The sequence below is a fragment of the Bos indicus genome, chromosome 2 (genome assembly GCF_029378745.1).
Source record: "Bos indicus isolate NIAB-ARS_2022 breed Sahiwal x Tharparkar chromosome 2, NIAB-ARS_B.indTharparkar_mat_pri_1.0, whole genome shotgun sequence".
NCBI classification, from domain to species: domain Eukaryota; kingdom Metazoa; phylum Chordata; class Mammalia; order Artiodactyla; family Bovidae; genus Bos; species Bos indicus.
The window spans coordinates 8,763,666-8,783,398 of NC_091761.1; the positions used below are offsets into that span (position 1 = coordinate 8,763,666).

Here is a 19,733-nt window from a genome sequence, read left to right on the forward strand (position 1 = left end):
TACACCGGTTGTGACATATCAACAGGCGAAATGATACACCATTCAATGTCGACTAAATCTGACGAAATGTTCTAAACCCTTTTAATCGATCTTGTTGATAAAACTTCCTAAGTCGAATTCTTTTGAAGTGTTTTTGACCTCTAGTTAACTTTGAGGTGCTTCAGAGGGCCCCTAAAGCATCCCAAAGAGAGATATTAAACTGTGTTTATTTGGTTGGTTAAATTACATGAAAAAGATTATCAAATGAGTAATAAATCCGCTCATGTTATAAGGTATGGTAAAATTTCTAATACAGATATCCTAAAAATTATACGGAGTTCTTAACATTCTGATATGTCCCTGTATTCTAATGGAAAACCTGATGACTTCACAAAAGTTAACAAAGGACTGAAGGAACCAGCGAATATGGTTATAACTTTTATGGTTTCTGTCTGAAAAATTACAGGTTTGAATCTCATGTTTTCCGGGAGTAGGGAAAACCTTCCTCTCAAACTAATTTGCCAATACTTTGGTAAAATTATACATTAAAGCAAAACAATTATATTTTCTCTCTGACTCCTCCAGAAATTGGAAACTCTTAGGTTTCCAGTAAGTTTATCAAATGAATTAGGAAGGTTATCTAACAGGTAGAAAAATCTCAAGGAATTTTTGAGACCTTAAAAAGGAAAGAATTCACTTAGATTTGTTAGGCAAAATCTGTGATAAGCCTTTGGTGTGAGTTTCCCAGCCCTGCCTTATTTTAAAAGTTCAGTCTGAGACTCTATACATGTATCAGCAAAATAGTCTATGATCAATTATGGTTATATAAGTCATCAGACCAAAATTAGTGAGAACAGACCTATTTTGCAAACAAAGTAGCCTTAATTGGGTTATAGTTGATAAAAAATGAGGGTAATTTTAGGGAGAAAAAGATGTTTCAATAAATGTTAAACCCCAGTTTGTTAATGGAGGTCTGCATCTAGTAAGACTCATTTCTTGGATAGTTCTTTGCTGTTATGTGATATTAATGTAAAATTTAATTGAATTTTAAAGAACACCCTGTTTGTTTCTGAAGCTTATCTCAGTAATCTATCTTTGTGATGAAGATCAGATGCCTCATGACCTGCAATAAGGACTGGAAAAAGACATAATTTAAGGGACTGTCTCCAACCTGGAGGGAAAGACTTTTTATCAGGAAAAAACTACACTACACCAGGATGAGAAGACAGCGACATCAGAGGTAGACAGCTTGCCCAAGGTGTTGGACCTGGTTCGTATGATCGTTTATAATATTTTCTTGACTTCTCAGACCTTTGCATATAAATCAAATCTTTTTCTATCATAGGCCTGATCCCATGCTAGTTTTAGAAATTAATCCAATTTGGGTTTGTGGCCAAATACCTGTGTCTCGTTCTGGGTTACCTTGGTAAATTTCTCTACAAGACTTTATCTGGTTGGCCCTGAAAAAATTTACTTAAAAAAAAAATTATAGTCATATTCAGGTCACTGTGATATAACTAGATGAGATCCCCTCACCAGGCCAATTAATAATGCCTGCTCTGACTCTGGCCATAAATTTGAGCTTTTTTCTATTACTTAAGCTCAGTCAGAGCAACAAGAAAAGTTTCAACAAAGGCGAAAAAAAATCTCCCACAATTATGAGATGGATATATACAGATAACACCAGGCCATGGTAATGTAGGTTTCAAGTCTCCTCTGTGTTGGAAAAGTTGGCTTACAGCTCAATATTCAGAAAACTAAAATCATGGCATCTGGTTCCATCACTTCATGGCAAATAGATGGGAAAACAGTGGAAACAGTGTCAGACTTTATTTTGGGGGGCTCCAAAATCACTGCAATGGTGACTGCAGCCATGAAATTAAAAGACGCTTACTGCTTGGAAGGAAATTTATGACCAACCTAGATGGCATATTAAAAAGCAGAGACATTACTTTGCCAAAAACGGTCCATCTAGTCAAGGCTATGATTTTTCCAGTAGTCATGTATGGATGTGAGAGTTGGACTTTGAAGAGAGCTGAGCACCAAAGAATTGATGCTTTTGGACTGTGGTGTTGGAAAAGACTCTTGAGTACCCCTGGGACCTCAAAGAGATCCAACCAATCCATTCTAAAGGAGATTAGTCCTGGGTGTTATTTGGAAGGAATGAGGCTAAAGCTGAAACTCCAGTACTTTGGCCACTTCATGTGAAGAGTTGACTCATTGGAAAATACTCTGATGCTGGGAGGGATTGGGGGCAGGAGGAGAAGGGCCCTCGAAGTGGTCCCCCTTCCTGCAACATTACTATACCGACAAAGGTCTGTCTTGTTAAAGTTATGGCTTTTCCAATAGTCATTTATGGATGTGAAATTTGGATCATAAAAAAACTGAGCATTGAAGAATTGATACTTTTGAACTGTGGTGTTGGAGAAGACTCTTGAGAGTCCCTTGGACTACATGGAGATCCAACCAGTCTGTCCTAAAGGAAATCAGTCCTGAATATTCATTGGAAGGACTGATGCTGATGCAGAACCTCCAGTATTTTGGCCACCTGTTGTAAAGAACTGACTCATTGGAAAAGACCCTGATGCTGGGCAAGATTTATGGCAGGAGGAGAAGGGGTAGACAGAGGATGAGATGGTTAGATTGCATCATCGACTCTTTGGACCTGAGTTTATGCAAACCCTGCGAGTTGGTGATGGACAGGGAAGCCTGTCGTGCTGCAGTTCATGGGGTCGCCAAAAGTTAGACATGTCTGAGCAACTGAACTGAACTGAAGTCCTTTATATGTATACTTATATGTATTAATATATATGTATTAATCTATTTACTACTTATCAATCCTAGGAACGTTTACTATTATTATATTAGGGAAAAAAAGAAACTGAGGCCCAAATAGTTTAAATAATTAAGTAAACTTGCAAAGTTAGTAAGTAGCTGAGGCAGGGTTTACAGCCTGGCAGTCTTTAATAGTCAGTTTCCCAGTCGTGTGTGTGTATGACTTTGTGACCCCATGGACTGTGGCCTGCCAGGCTCCTCTGTCCATGGAATTTTAAAGCTGCAATACTGGAGTTGGGTTGCCATTTCCTATTCCAAGGCATCTTCCTGACTCAAGGATGAAACCTGAGTTTCTTTTATCCCCTGCATTAACAAGCAGATTCTTTATCTCTGTGCCATTGTTGCAGTCACGTGTTCTGGGAAACAAACTCACTCAGAAGAACAATGCAGATAGTGGAGTGCAGTTTATTACACCAGGGGTTCCAAGGCAGAGTCTCCTCTTAGCCAAGGACTCTGACCAGTTTTTCTGAAAACCTTATATACCTTAAGTGTACGTGCCCAAACCCCCCTCCCCAAATTCCCTGAAACTAGTCTGAACAAAGGAAAAGAAAGATACAATCAAAATTAACCCATGATTCATATGCCTTAAGCCTAGGTAGTTAACAGTGGACAATTATCAATAGGCCTGTGGTCATACCCCCAATAAGCATAATAGAATTTATTATTCTATTCGGTTACACAGATAATTAGGGTATTCTTTTAGGAAACAGAGAGTCTGGGTACGAGCCCTGGGGCTCTTCCATCCAGGGGGCCTGGTTTTCCAGTTGGTATGTCATTTCCATAGATACTGGGCATCTAGCTCAAAGTCCACAGTCTGGCCCAAGATGGAGTCCTGCTTTCAAGATGGAGCCTGTTCTGTCTGTTTCCTCCTTCATTCCCCACTCTTGATGCTCTTAACTCATAGTATGAGCAGCATTCATAGTGATATATTGCACCCTGACTCTCTGACCTCCAATTTGGGAAAACTACACCAACCTTTGTGTTACAAAGTTCATAATACATCGTAAAATAAAGGGTCCACAAAGCAGAACTATCAAGGCAACTATAACAATGGTTTATATGGTTTTCCATCAAACACCCTTCACCCAAGATAGGATTGAAGTCCAAAAAGGAGGATTATTATCAGACATAACTTTTACCTGACCTTTCATGTCATCTAGGGTGGCTGATATATAGCCAGATAAATTAGGAATATATATACAACATTCAACTTTAATCATAGCACAGGTCCCTCTTTGTATTGAAACTATGGTTAGTTTCAAGATGATAGCAGCAAGTCCTTGTAGCAGCAGTTGATTGTAGAGCTTCATCTCTGTTTCTTCTTTAAGATGATCTTGCTTTCACGAGGATCAGTGGGGTCCTGTTGTGTAGTCTGCTCCGCGTCCTCTGGGTCTGCGTGGTATGCTCTCTTCACCCTCATGTGGTGGATCCAGGGAGTGACACCTGCAACTTTAAGTGCAGTAGGGCTGGTTAGAACAACAGTATATGGACCCTTCCAATGTGGGGCCAAAGAGTCGTATTTCCAGCCCTTGATCACACCTGATCCCTGAGCATAAATTTGTGAATCTGTTCCCCAAGAGGGAACGGCACCCTTTCTTATACAAACTTAGTTACCTGATTTATTACCTTACCCAGTTGTTCCATCTGCTGTGAAATCTCATCTCCCCTTATCTGAGGCAAATTTGTTGGCACCTGTTTTATTATGGGAGGGGGCCTCCCGTACACAATTTTGTACAGAGAAGAGCCATGGGACTGTGGGGTCATCCTGAGTCTGAGCAGAGCCATCAGAAACAAGTCCACCCAGGAACAGTCAGTCTCTAAGATCCACTTGGAGACTGTCTCTTTAAGTGTCCAGTTAGTTCCTTCCACCGTCCCAGAACTCTGGGGCCTATATGCTGTATGTAATTTCCACTTGATGTTTAAAGTTTTGCTTACTTGTTATGCTAAATCAGCTACTAAATCCGGGCCATTGTCCGATCCAATGCTGGTAGGAAATCCCAATCTGGGAACTATCTCCCTAAGCAGGCACCAGGCTACCTTTGATGCTCTTTCAGTGCGGGTAGGAAAAGCTTCCTCCCATCCCGAGAACGTATATACCATGACCAGCATGTAACGGTAGTGTCAGTGAGGTTTCATTTCAGTGAAGTCCACTTCCAGGCGTTCAAAAGGCAGCATGCCTTTTACCTGAATCCCTGGAGGTTTCTGTCTGTGCCGAGAGGCAGCATTGACCTGTGAGCAGGCAGTGCAGTTCTGAGATATTGTCCTGCATAGGGAAGAGAGGCAGGGAACCAAGAAATATTTTCAAATTAGCTCTTCCAGTTTCTCATGGCCTAGATGGGTCGCTTGGTGTGTTTGGCTTACCAGAGTGGGTGGCAGCTCCTCCGGTACCAAGAATTTGCCACTTGGCAATTCCTACCATCCCTTTTCAGTCTTGATGGCCCCTTCTGCTTTGGCTAGTCGCTTTTGGGCTGCAGTGTATTTTGGAGAGTCTAGCGTTAGCTCAGGTAGCTCCGCCAATATGAGAGCTTTAATAGGGGCTTCACTTGTCACCCCCAAGCCCTCGGCTGCTTGTTTAGTAGCCTTATCTGCCAGTCTGTTCCCTGAGCCCAGGGGGTATCCTCTTTTTGACGTCCTCAGCAGTGTATGACTGCAACCCTTTCTGGTTCCCAGGAAGCATCTAATAGTGTCTTAATTTCTTCCTTATTTTTAATATCTTTTTCAATAGCTGTCAAAGGCCTCTCTCCTTATACCGAGCCCTGTAGCGTGGCAAAAGCATACCTGGAGTCTATGTAAATGTTTGTCTTCTTACCTTGTGACAGCTGGAGGGCCTGGATTAGAGCATATAGTTTGGCCTGTTGAGCGGGCCAGTGTGATGACAGAGCTACCCTCAGCGATGGTTTCTTCCATGACTACTGCATGTCCTGACAATCACTGTCCTTGTTTCACCAGGCTGGTGCCATTGGTGTACAGGACCCAGTCTGTGTCCAGGATTGGCTGGTCTCTCAAGTCAGGTCTGCTGGCATATTTCCTTGCAATCTTGTGAGGGCCCACCTTCTCCCACAAGAAATGAGTGGCCAGATTCAGGGCCTGACAAGGCTCAATAGTAACCTGGGGGTTCTCACATAACAGTCCCTGGTATTGAGTAATCTGGGGTGTCGACAGCCATTTATGGGGGTCCCCTCACAGGAGAGTGTTGAGCTCATGTGGGACTTTTACGAACAAATCTTGGCCCAAAGTCAGCTGGGTTGCCTCCCAGACCAGTAAGGCAACTGCAGTAACTGCCCATAAGCATCCCAGCCACCTAGTGGCAATATTGTCCAGCTGATTAGAGATAAGTCACTGGTCAGTCCCATGTCCCCATAATCTGGGACAATACTCCCATAGCTACCTTGTCCTTTTTAGTCACGTAAAGTGTAAACGGCTTAGCAAGGTCTGGCAGGCCCAGGGCAGGTGCTGATGTAATTGTACAGGGTTTGAGTTCTATTACCAGTGGGATTTGTTTTGCAAGCCTGGGTGCGAGGGTGGGGGTGGGGGGTTGGTTGTCTTCTACCCAGACGTGAGGGAATTATTGAGTTAACTCTCTCTCTCAACTGTTTAGCCTGTCCGGTTTCCCTTCCTGGAGATCGTGCAACCTGCATTCATCTTGAGGGGTTACTGAGGGGAAGAATAAATAGGTGGTTGGGCCCACTCAAACAGTGCGTCTTTCGTGGGGGGAAAGGTCACTTGTGCCCCCAATTTAGACAGAAAGTCCCTTCCTAACAAAGGTACTGGGCATTTAGGGATGTATAAAAATTCATGAGTCACTTGGTGTCCCCGCATTTGATATTTTCAGGGTAGGCTAGAGACTGGCGACCCACTCCAGTACTCTTGCCTGGAAAATCCCATGGGCAGAGGAGCCTGGTAGGCTGCAGTCCATGGGGTCTCTAAGAGTCGGACACGACAGCGATTTCACTTTCACTTTTCACTGTCATGCATTGGAGAAGGAAATGGCAACCCATTCCAGTATTCTTGCCTGGAGAATCCCAGGAATGGGGAGCCTGGTGGGCTGCCGTCTATGGGGTAGCACAGAGTCAGACACGACTGAAGCGACTTAGCAGCAGCAGGAGCAAGATAATCGTTACTTTAGCAGAGACACAAAGGCTGCGTTTATCACCATCTGAGACCCAGCAGCCTCTGGCTGGGTCTATTGGCGTATAAAGTCTACAGGCCTCGAACAGTCTTTTGCAGAACTCAGAGGGTGATTCGCTTTCCCTTTGAATCACTTTGGAGGGTTTTGCGATACTCATAGCTTTTGGGGGACCCCCTCAAAATAGTCACCCGACTATTAGTCGGGTGTGGAGACTAATGGTCTAATAGACTAATAGTCATTCTCCAGGTGGCCCCTCTCTTCGGTGTACAGTCCCACTTGGGCCTCTCCTCTGGGGTGGCTCGTTCTGCCCACCGCTGCGGGTTTGCAGTACCCTCAGGTGCCATTTCTCTTAACCATTTTCTGGCCTCAGTTAGGATCCTGTGTCTTTCCTCAGTGCTGAAAAGGGAAACTAGTAGTTGGGTTATGTCATCCTATGCAGGACGGTGGGTTTGAAAAATAGTCACCGTTAGCCTAATCATGGCTTGTGGCTCCCCCGAGTACAGTGGAGCGTGTCTCTGCCAGTTTAATGTATCCATAGAGGAAAATGCCTGGCAATAATATAGGCTACAGGGGGCAGATGGTAGGGCCCCATGCGTCCTGAACTAGAGGCTGTTGTAGCTCTCTGAGGGGCATCTGTAGTGGGGTTCTTTCCCCCTGTTCCTTGGTGGAGCGCAGCCTCTGTCTATTTGCTGTTTTCTTCCCCCTTCCCATCAGTACTCACCGGGAGAGGGGGATACAATCTAGGCGGTCCAGCTGAGGTGGAATTCTGGGGGCATTGACCAGAGGTCTCCATTGCTGTTGGAGCCTGCCAAAAGGGCAGCTCTACAAACTCCAGGAGAGCTGGTAGAAGAGCAGTGGCTGCTGCAGGAACTTCACCTGGCCCTGGATTGGGCAGTAAGGCGGCCTCCATTCCTGGTAGAGCATTGGGAGGCGGGCGCGTCATTATCCAGTATGGGGGAAGAGTCAGGTCATCCCCGTCCAAATCCTGTAGAATTTCCCTTTTGATCATCAGTCAATTTTTGTGCCATTAATATTTTTCCCTTTCCCTTCTGGATACAGAACCTTGTCCAACTAGGAGGGTCTTGAGCTAACCCTAGCCGTGAATCAGTATACGGATATTGATCCAGGTGTCCCGGCTCTCTTACTGTATAGACTGCTTCCACTATTTGTAAGTTCATGGTGTCCTCTGGTGGCCATCCTACTCCCATAGGGGGCCATTCGACCTCACAGAGTATGTGGAGGCGGTTAGGCTTCATCTTCACCCCATAGTCTCCTCCAAATCCCTTCTTTAAATTTTTAATTATGCACTCCAATATAGTTACCTTAGATTCACTTCCCCCCATCTTGCTTACCTTCTCGGGCCTTCTACTTTTCCTTTTCGTTCTGTCTACGAAGGTCTCAGTACCCTATGTACGTCTGATATTTCCACTCAGTGACACTTAAATTGCCGTTCTGCCTCCTTCCTAATTGGGGTGAGAAGAGTTACCTGCCAGATCCCAGAGAGAGAAGGGGGACCAGCGTGTCTTCACCTGCCAGTCAGCACAGCCAAACCAGAACACCACGTGATCCAAGACTGTTTCTCCCTTAACTTTTAAAGTTCGTTCTGCCTTGGTGGGCTTGATCAGGTGCAGATGAAAATACAGATGGGTTAAATATCTCATGTCCCAGACCATCTCTGGAAAAGCCAATTTGTACTCACTTATGTATCCCCCTTCTTCTAGCCTGACAATCCCGAGAGGGTCAAGAATTTCATAGCAGATGGGACACCTCCTTGGGGAGGGCAGAATATAAGCACACAAAAACCAAGTTTCTTCTCCTAAAAATCCCCTGGCAATTGCTTGGTCATAATTTTCCCCAAGATGGCATGGACACCACCTCCTAAATGACCTTCACAAATTTCCTTCCTAAGCCCTAACACTCTTGTCAACCTGTGTACCAAGCAATCATTGCCACCTGCCTATTCCAGGCTCCTGTGGTCTGTGCCCCTTCTAATCCCTCCCAGGGGAGTGGTCAGGCCCCCTCTTCCACCCTGCTGGGTGGGTTCCTCCTCACTTGAATGCTCAGTTCCCCTGCTGCCGTCCACTACCTGCTAACGTGAAAAGTCCGGGCATTGAGAAGTAGAATCCTTCCAGAAGGGCGAGGCGCCTTCCCCCTTCTAGAAGATTCGAGCTGCAAGTCCTCAGAGTAGTCCCAAAGGGGACTTGTCTCCTCAAAGTGAGGAGTTTCCCAACCAATGCACCAATGTTGTAGCCATGCATTCTGGGAAACAAACTCACTCAGAAGAACAATGCAGATAGTGGAGTGCAGTTTATTGCACTGGCGGGCCCAAGGCAGAATCTCCTCTTAGCCAAGGACTCTGACCAGTTTTTCTGAAAACCTTATATACCTTAAGTGTATGTGCCCAAACCCATCTCCCCAAATTCCCTGAAACTAGTCTGAACAAAGGAAAAGAAAGATACAATCAAAGTTAACCCGTGATTCATATGCCTTAAGCCTAGGTAGTTAACAGTGGACACTTATCAATAGGCCTGTGGTTATACCCCAATAAGTATAATAGAACTTATGATTCTATTCGGTTACACAGATAATTAGGGTATTATTTTAGGAAACAGAGAGTCTAGGTAGGAGCCCTGGGCTCTTCCATCCAGGGGGCCTGGTTTTCCAGTTGGTATGTCGTTTCCATAGATACTGGGCATCTAGCTCAAAGTCCACAGTCACCCAGATGGAGTCCTGCTTTCAAGATGGAGCCTGTTCTGTTTCTTCCTTTACCACCTGGGAAGCCGATCAGTCTACAACTGACAATACATTACATCAGCTCTCTAATCAAAGGGAATTTCAGCAGCCCTCAGATTTTTCCATAAATATAATGAGAATGTAGATGAAATAACTAGAAGAGAAATAAAGTACTAAAAAGGCTCGCTTTATTAAGTAACAATGTAATGACAAATACGTAAAATTTTAGAAATATATAGCACAAGGGGGGAAAAGTGGATTTTTAAAACTAATTACAAAAAGAATCTTGGAAATAAAAGAAATAGTAATTTTGAAATCTTAGTGTCAGCTGATTCCTTTGTTTCCTCCATAATAGAAAAGGCTTTTGAATAGTTTGGCGAAATTAGCTTAAAAAGAGTTGCAGTGACCTAAACAGGAAGCCTGGCTGCTTCCAGCTGCGGGTGTTCTCCGAGGCTCTTTGCTCCAATAGACGGGAGCGACTTTGGGCTGGATAAAAGTCAAATTCTTACCTCGCCCTTTCACTGCAGGCAGGATCAGATTGCATTTCTTTCATTATTCTCCACGCCCCAGTTTCTCCATCTGTTTAAAAGAAGAAGTAGACAAGATAAATTCTCTCTTCGATGCCTGGAAGGGAAAACAAAATGAACTCAATTCTGCTTTGAAAAAATCTTTCTAAGAACTTTCTTCAGAGATATTACTCGTGAGTACCTGGCAATAAATAACCTTTATTTCTTTTTCTTGGAGGAAAAACAGGGTGCTGAGAGGCAAAGAGTTGTAGGAGAGGACCATTGTCTATAACCCTACAATGAAAATTGACCCTTCTCTGTAAATAAGTTGATTGTAATGCAAAACTAAATTCTCAGCATTTTGCATTGAATTTTAAGCAAATATATATATATTTTTTAAGTTGGTGAGATGTACCATTGTTTATAATTTTAAGCCTGGGTTGGCAGTTCTTTGCTAATTGTGTTTTTATTGGAATTTTCTGAAGATTTCTTTTAACCTTTAAATATTATTTAATCGCATATAAATAAGCACAATAAGACACTGACAGTCTTATGTTTAAAGAAAGTTCTTTCATTGCCATCAATTGCTGATGTTTAAAATAAGGTATAAACAGAATTCCTGTTGTCTATTTCATTCTAGCATTAACTAATCTCAAAATATTAAGGAAATATTTTACAAGTCTCCAAAGACAAAAACTTATATTCTAAGATAGTAAAATAAGAATAAACAGGGTTGTACTATATAAAGTATAATTATGTGAATTAAAGCAATAGATTACATACCTAATATGATGTACTGTCGTATTCTGGTTGCTTATAAAATGATATTAAACTTAGCTTCTGGTAGTAGAGGAAAGCACATAATATAGAAAAACACAACCACAGAACTATAATGAAACAAGAAAATTATTTATGTAAAGTACTTATTTGTATGAGTATTAATGAAAAATGAAAGCCAAGAGCAGTACTGTTCAGGAAAAGAAAAGAAAAGATAAGCAACAGCCACACTGTGACTCAGTGCTCTGGAAATTAGTCACAAAATGACTTGTATGTTTGTGATAATGTAAATATACAGGGCAGAACCCAAGCAGGAAACACGCAGCCCAGAGAGTCATAGTTTATGTGTAAAAGCATAATATTTCTATCAGAGGTTAAAAGTTGTGTCCATTTTGAGATACTGCAGAATTTTTTAAGCTAGCAAAATCTTTCATAAAACAGTTTTAGAATATATATATATATATATATATATATATATATATAATTCCAGTGCATGATAATTTTAAGATGTATAATCTATATTTGATCTAATCTTTAAACTGAAGGGCAAATAATCTCTGAAAATGTATTGGTGTGTGAAATTTTAATTAGGGGTATATGGGTTAATAAAATGATACAAAGTGTCCTTAGGCATCAACAGAGACGGAATACTCTTAATATGAATACAGATACTTAACTCTGTAGATCTAAGAATATAATTAACTTTATAGATCTAAGAGTAAAAGTTTAAAATATATACTTTTAACAATTTGAACGGTTATATGGGGAAGCCAAATTTGTCTTATTCAGGTAACCGTAAAGTCTTAACAGAGAGCTTTAATGATATGTCTACTATTAATAACTTGGTTCCTTTTTCTATTAGATATGCTCACTTGTGCAAGTTTTGTTTTTTTGTTTTTAATGTACAGTTTTATATCTTTAAGCTTTTGTTTTATCTCCAATATCTAGATCAAAACACCTTTGAGAAATGTGTCTTATTCAAATGCATTATGCCATCAGCTGATGCTTGCTTGTTCATAATTCTAGGCTTTATTTTCTTATTGGTTGTACAACAACTACTTTGCCAGAATATTCTAATATAAACAATATTGCTAAATTTAAAAATAATAATCTTTGAAATGGAAAATTGTTTTGTATCAAACTATAGTTTTCATAAAACTAATTTGCTTCTTCCTAAGAATTAATTACCTGGTCTTAGTTATTTACACTATTCAAATTCAAAACATAATTGGACAGATGACAAACTACTAGAGGAAAAAAAGCCAAGATGAAAAGGCTTTATGAATTCCCAGAACACCTAGCAATCTAACCAAACAGCAGATGTACTATAGATTCTTTAGGAATGGTTGGTTTATTAAATTGAGTGTCACAAACTCTTAATACAGATTTCAACTGACATCTCTACTTAATAGAAGAAAAAAATGAAAATAAGCATTGTTGCCCACAAAAGGTGGGGTGGGGGAGGAGAGATAATATGAAAAGGAAAGGAAGGTACTCAGGATAGAGTTTTCAAAAAAATCTTGTTTGTTGGTATAAATTGAACAAATTCAATGATAATATTGATTAAAAATTAGTTAATTGTATCAGCTTATCTTTGCTAGTAGACCAGGTCTAAGAACTGTACTGCAGACCAAATCATCTTTTCTCAATAAAGGCTGTCTTCAGCCACCCTTTTTTTGTTTACCATCTAAAACATTTAACTCTGCTAATTAAATTTGCAGAGTTGTCTTTAAAAAAAGTAAACTTTTAAATGTGTTATGTTTTTATAGAAATATTCCAGTACTATAATGATTTCTGATTCTTACCATGTGCATTTGGAGAAACCTGAATTCTAGACTTGAGATGACTATTGAAGTCCTATTTCTGCATATTAAGTCTCACCAAAATGAAGAAAGAATTCAAGCTATTCCAGAGAGTGCTCTTTCTGCTAGACTACCTCTCCTGGGCCTCTGTAACCCTCAATGAGTGCTTTCTTAGAGTGATGTATCATCTCTGTGAGCCCAGTCCTCCTATTACTCTTTTCTCCCTGTCTTCACTTCTCCAAGTAGCAGATGCTTTGTAGAACCAGAACCTAGGATTCAGCTACCAATAGGCTGAGGGCACTCTAGTCATTTCTACTTTTCTTCTTTTCAAAACCAATAAGAAAAACATTGGATGCATGTCAAATCTGCTATATTCATCTCTCCTGGCCTTCCTTTGGGATTCTATGTTCTTTCCTTAGTTGGAACAACAAAATTTTTAAATTATTTTAAAAACAAAAGAGGTCCATGTTCCATAGAAGAAGTCCCAATGCTGCAATATTTCTATCCCAAGTTTTTCTATCTGGTAGACCACTAGTCCTGGGGAGACAGTTCTCTCTGGACTGAATAAATATTTCATGTTATTTATTTGGTTATTTCAACATCAGGAATGTGGAAGTACCCATTAGTATAGCATGATATGATATGATATAATATATCATGATAATATAGCATGATGGTGTTTTTATTGCTAAGCATAGACTACCATTGATCCCCTTCTGTACCACACCCTCAGTGCTGCCACCACACTGCTGTTAACCTCATTTTCTCTCTCCTACTCATGTTTCTCACCAACATCTATCCCATCCTTGAATACTATAAAAACCTGTTTTTAAGTAACACCTCATTCTTTACTTTGCAAGGCTTATAAATGGAATCAGTTCAGTTCAGTTCAGTTGCTCAGTCATGTCCAACTCTTTGTGACCCCATGAACTGCAGCACACCAGGCCTCCCTGTCCATCACCAACTCCCGGAGTCCACCCAAACCCATGTCCATCGAGTTGGTGATGCCATCAAACCATCTCATCATCTGTTGTCCCCTTGCCTCCTGCCCTCAATCTTTCCCAGCATCAGGGTCTTTTCCAATGAGTTAGCTCTTCGCATCAGGTGGCCAAAGTATTGGAGTTTCAGCTTTAACATCAGTCCTTCCAATGAATACCCAGGACTGATCTCCTTTAGGATGGACTGGTTGGATCTCCTTGCAGTCCAAGGGAGTCTCAGGAGTCTTCTCCAACACCACAGTTCAAAAGCATCAATTCTTTGGCCTTCAGCTTTCTTTATAGTCCAACTCTCATATCCATACATGACCACTGGAAAAACCATAGTCTTGACTAGACAGACCTTTGTTGGCAAAGTAATGCCTCTGCTTAATCTAGGTTGGTCATAACTTTCCTTCCAAGGAGCAAGCATCTTTTAATTTCATGGCTGCAATCACCATCTGCAGTGATTTTGGAGCCCCAAAAAATAAAGTCTGCCACTGTTCCCACTGTTTCCCTATCTATTTGCCATGAAGTGATGGGACCAGATGCCATGATCTTAGTTTTCTTTATGTTGAGCTTTAAGCCAACCTTTTCACTCTCCTCTTTCACTTTCATCAAGAGGCTCTGTAGTTCTTCACTTTCTGCCATAAGGGTGCTGTGACCTGCATGTCTGAGGTTATTGATATTTCTCCCGGCAATCTTGATTCCAGCTTGTGCTTCTTCCAGTCCAGCGTTTCTCATGATGTACTCTGATATAAGTTAAATAAACAGGGTGACAATATACAGCCTTGACATACTCCTTTTCCTATTTGGAACCAGTCTGTTGTTCCACGTCCAGTTTTAATTGTTGCTTCCTGACCTGCATACAGATTTCTCAAGAGGCAGGTCAGGTGGTCCGATATGCCCATCTCTTTCAGAATTTTCCACAGTTTATTGTGATCCACACAGTCAAAGGCTTTGACATTGTCAATAAAGCAGAAATAGATATTTTTCTGGAACTCTCTTGCTTTTTGGATGATCCAGAATATGTTGGCAATTTGATCTCTGGTTCCTCTGCCTTTTCTAAAACCAGCTTGAACATCTGGAAGCTCACGGTTCACGTATTGCGGAAGCCTGGCTTGGAGAATTTTGAGCATTACTTTACTAGCATGTTAGATGAGTGCAATTGTGCGGTAGTTTGAGCATTCTTTAGCATTGCCTTTCTTTGGGAGTGGAATGAAAATTAACCTTTTCCAGTCCTGTAGCCACTGATGAGTTTTCCAAATTTGCTGGCATATTGAGTGTAGCACTTTCACAACATCGTCTTTTAGGATTTGAAATAGCTCAACTGGAATTCCATCACATCCACTAGCTTTGTTCATAGTGATGTTTCCTAAGGCCCACTTGACTTCACATTCCAGGATGTCTGGATCTAGGTGAGTGATCACACCATTGTGGTTATCTGGGTCATGAAATGGAATAAATAGCAGAAATTGGGTGAGTCTCCAGAATAGTGGTGTTTGTTGTAAAATACTGGTAATATTTTTAAAGTTCTTTTACACATAACCTTCAGAGTATCCCAGGAAATAAAGCAAAATGTTTATATTAAAATATCATATGGTGGCTCAGATGGTAAAGAATCCACCTGCAATGCAGGAGACTTGTGTTCAACCTCTGGGTCAGGAAGATCCCCTGGAGAAGGAAATGGCAACCCACTCTAGTGTTCTTGCCTGGAGAATTCCATGGACAGAAGAGATTGGCAGTCTATAGTCCGTGGCGTCTCAGAGTCAGATACAACTAAGCAACTAACACTCTACTGACTCTTTTATGTGCAACTGATTTTAAATATACAGGACTGTAAAATGAATGAACTTCTGATTCATGCTATGGTAATGAATTTGAAATCATTATACTAAGTGAAATAAGCCAGACATAAAAAAAGAACAAATGATGTATAATTCTACTTACAAGGAATTTATCTACAGTAGGCAAATTCATAGAAAAAAAAAAAGTAGAATTGAGGTTAACAGAGTCTGGAGGAAGGAATGAATGGTAGGTTATTACTTAATGGATACAGAGTTTCTGCTTGAGGTGATGACTGCAAAAACATATAGGTGTAATTAGTGCCATGAAGTTGTACACTTAAAAATACTTAAAATTGAAAAATGAGTACAAGAAAAATAATATTTTGGTTTTTTTTTCCTGTTTTTCAATATACATAGTTTCTATCATTATGTCTTCAGATTTACTTGTCTTTTCTTCTACGTCCAATGTGTTTATAGTCCCTTCCAGTGTATTTTTCATCTCAAATATTGTTTTCATCTGTGGAAATTCAGTTTGAGTCTCTATCTTCTTTCTCTATTTAACACACTCAATATTTTCTTTAGTTTCTTGAACATATGAGTGTAACTAAAATTTTAGTTTAAATATTCTTGTCTGTTAATTCTATTTTCTGTGTCATTTTGAGCCTTCTAATTATATTTTACTGTTGTTTGTATGTCTTGTAATTTTTATTTGAATGGCTAATATTGTGAATATTATCTTCTTAAGTGCTGCATATGCTGTCTACCAGTAAATAATATTTAGTTTTGTTTTGAGTTACTGTTTAACTATTTGCAAACAGTCTGGTTTTTTGTTATCTCACTGTCAAGCTTTGTTAAGCAGAGTCAGAAAAATGTTTACTCTATGGTTAATTTTCTCCCAGTGCTGAGGAAAAAAAAAAAAAAAACCTTTCTGACTACTCAGTGCACCATGAAGAGGTTTTTGAAATTTAGGGACAAGAAATATTTGCAGCTTTACATGTGTTTTAAGTGTTATTCCCCTTTAACTCATTAAGGTGGTTCTTTACCCAGATTTAAGTGATATTCTCTCATGTGTTCAGTAATAGATATAAAGCTGAAGAGTTGAGGCCATCTGAAGATTTCTGGGTCTCTCTTTCTGTATAGCTCTCTACTCTGTTACTCTGCCATGAATACTCTAGCCACTGTGGCCCCTCCAGAGAATATGCTTTCTACTAAACTCAGGGAGACCACTGGGCAATTCCAGAGCCTCCTCTTCCTGTCTTTGAATGTAGAAATTCCCTTCAGTCAGCGTGCTGGAGCAGATCAGAATGTAGGGCTGAAATCTTGTTTCCCATCCTTATGGGATTACTGCTCTTCACTTACCAGTATTTAATTAGCTCAAATATTATTTAATACATTTTGACTATTTAATTTTTTTAAGTTGTTTCAGGTGGGAGAATGGAGAAGGCAATGGCATCCCTCTCCAGTACTCTTTGCCTGGAAAATCCCATGGACAGAGGAGACTGGTAGTCTGCAGTCCAGGGGTTGCTAAGAGTTGGACACAACTGAGCGACTTCACTTTCACTTTTCACTTTCATGCATTGGAGAAGGAAATGGCAACCCACTCCAGTGTTCTTGCCTGGAGAATCCCAGGGACGGGGGAGCCTGGTGGGCTGCCCTCTATGGGGTCGCACAGAGTCAGACACGACTGAAGCAGTGCAGCAGCAGCAGCAGCAGATGGGAGAATAAATCCAATGTTAATCCATTATAGCTGAAAGTGGAAGAACTACTTTTCTTTAAATTTTTACTTTATATTGGCATATAGTTGATTTATAAAGTTATGTTTAAGGTATACAAAAAAGTGAATCAGTTATACATATATCTATTCTTTTCCAGATTCTTATCCTATATAGGTTATTACAGAGTATTGAGTAGAGTTACTTGTGCTGTAGAATAGGTTCTTGTTGATTATCTGTTTTCTATTTTATATATATATATACTAAGTGAGTGTCCGTGCTCAGTCATGTCTGATTCTTTGCAACCCCATGGACTATAGCCCACAAGGCTTCTCTGTCCATGGGATTTCCCAGGCAGGGATACTGTAGTGGGTTGCCATTTCCTCCTCCAGGGGATGCTCCCAACCCACGGATCAAATCTGCATCTTCTGTGGCTCCTGCATTGGCAGGTAGATTCTTTACAATTTAAGCCACCTGGGAAGATATATAGTAGAGTGTATATGTTAATCCCAACCTCTTAATTTTATCTCTCCCCCTGAACTTTCCCTTTTGGTAACCAAAAATTTGTTTTCTAAGTCTGTAAGTCTGTTTCTGTTTTGTAAATTAGTTGTATCAGTTTTTTAGATTCCACATATAAGTGATATCATATGATATTTTTCTTTCTGTGACTTACTTCACTTAGCATGATAATCTCTAGGCCCAACCATGTTGCTGCAAATGGTAGCATTTCATTATTTGTTATGACTAATATTGCGTTATATATGTGTACCACATCTTTATCCATTCATCTGTCGAGGGACATTTAGATTGCTTCCACATCCTGGCTATTGTAAATAGTACTGCAGTGAACATTGGAGCAGATGTATCTTTTCAAATTATAGTTTCCTCCAGATAAATGCCTAGGAGTGGGATTGCTGGATCATATGGTAACTCTATTTTTAGTTTTCCAAGGAACCTCTATACTGTTTTCCATAGTGGCTATACCAGTTTACATTCCCATCAGCACTATAGGAGGGTTCCCCACCCTCTCCAGCATTTATTGTTTGTAGATATTTTTGATGGCTGTTCTGACTGACATGAAGTCATACCTCATTGTAGCTTTGATTTGTTTTTCTCTAGTAATTAATATTGAGCATTTTTTCCTGTGCTTTTTGTCCATCTTCCTTGGAGAAATGTCTATTTATATTTTCTGATTGGGCTGTATTTTTTTATATTGAGCTGCATGAGCTCATATATATATATATATATATATATATATATATACACACATACATATATATGAGCTCTTTTTTATATTGAGCTGAATGAGCCATTTGTCTATTTTGAAGATTGATCCCTTCATGGTCATATCATTTGTAAATATTTTCTCCCATTATGTGGGTTATCTTTCCATTTTGTTCATGATTTCTTTTGCTGTGCAGTGTGGAAGAGTATTTTATTTTTAAATTTATTAATACTCTAAAAAACTAAAAACAAACATAAATAGACATATATTAAGAGCATGTAAACTGTAATTCATTGATTGTCCTGGATAAGGTAAATATTTTTTGCTTGCTATATCTTAGTAACTATGCTAAATGAGTAAATATATTTACATATTTATATAATGAATAAATTCACTATTTCTAAAAATTAATTATTTCATCTCAGATAAACAGTTTGTTTCATTATGATTTTCTGATAACAGTAGCTATTTGGGTGGCTAATATTTTACTCTCTTATTTTAGATGATAAATTAATCCTACTAGCTTAAAACCAATCAAATTGTCACTTGTTCAACAAGTATTTCCAAAGTTGAGTGCTGAGTGTTATTTACCTAGAGCTTCAAGAGTTTTGTAATGAATTTAAGAGTGGCTTTACTGATAGTTTCCTATCACAATTTCTCACAATTATCTTTCCTCCCCTGATTCCTGGATATGTGTACATATTGAAAGTTTGGAAAGTTCATTGACAGCACAAATTAAAACTTTTTTCTTTTTATGAAAGGAAACTTAGTTTCAAGTATTACTTGCTTAATTATATATACAAATTGAGATAAAAAGATAATCCCAAATGGCAAACATTGCAAACAAAGTATATTTAGCATTAGAATTTGTTTTTATAATTATTAACAGTGTGAACATTATTCAAGTTTCTATGCATCTTATTGGTTTTGGGTCTCTTTTGACATAGTTATTCTGTCTATGAGGAAAGGAAACAGGTACACAATAAAGCAATCATTATGGCATGTACATCCAGGCAGTAATGCAGGTTTATAAAAATGAAGAGATAAGCAATAAGCAATAGAAACACTCAAGCTCTCCTTTCAGTGGCAATAATTTCTTTTCAAGTTTCAGATTTTATATGTTTTTCTCTTAAGGAATTGCTGAAAAATATGCCAGTGGAAGAAAAGTGTTTAACTAGAGAGAATTTAAATTAGCCTCAATTCACATGGCAAGAGAGGGTTCTTTTTTCTATTCGTGGTAAACTTTGGCTGAAACTCCTTTAAATCTATTTAAA

General features: G+C 39.6%; 1 protein-coding gene and 1 long non-coding RNA gene across 3 annotated transcripts in view; one reads left to right on the forward strand and one right to left on the reverse strand.

Annotated features, from left to right (window-relative positions):
• Nucleotides 1-3,186: 3,186 nt before the first annotated feature.
• Nucleotides 3,187-11,195, reverse strand: LOC109565709 (uncharacterized). Its single transcript, XR_002181687.2, has 3 exons — nt 10,966-11,195; nt 10,186-10,255; nt 3,187-4,263 (listed from the first exon to the last, which is right to left on the reverse strand). It is a non-coding gene; the product is annotated as an uncharacterized lncRNA (long non-coding RNA).
• TFPI (tissue factor pathway inhibitor) overlaps nt 10,181-19,733 on the forward strand; it is a 97,276-nt gene continuing 87,723 nt past the window's right edge. The window contains exon 1 of one of the 2 annotated variants that reach the window (XM_019969599.2): nt 10,181-10,376. The gene's annotated coding sequence lies outside the window, so the exon portion shown is untranslated. The remainder of the gene's footprint in view (nt 10,377-19,733) is intronic. The other variant, XM_019969591.2, reaches the window with a different exon arrangement.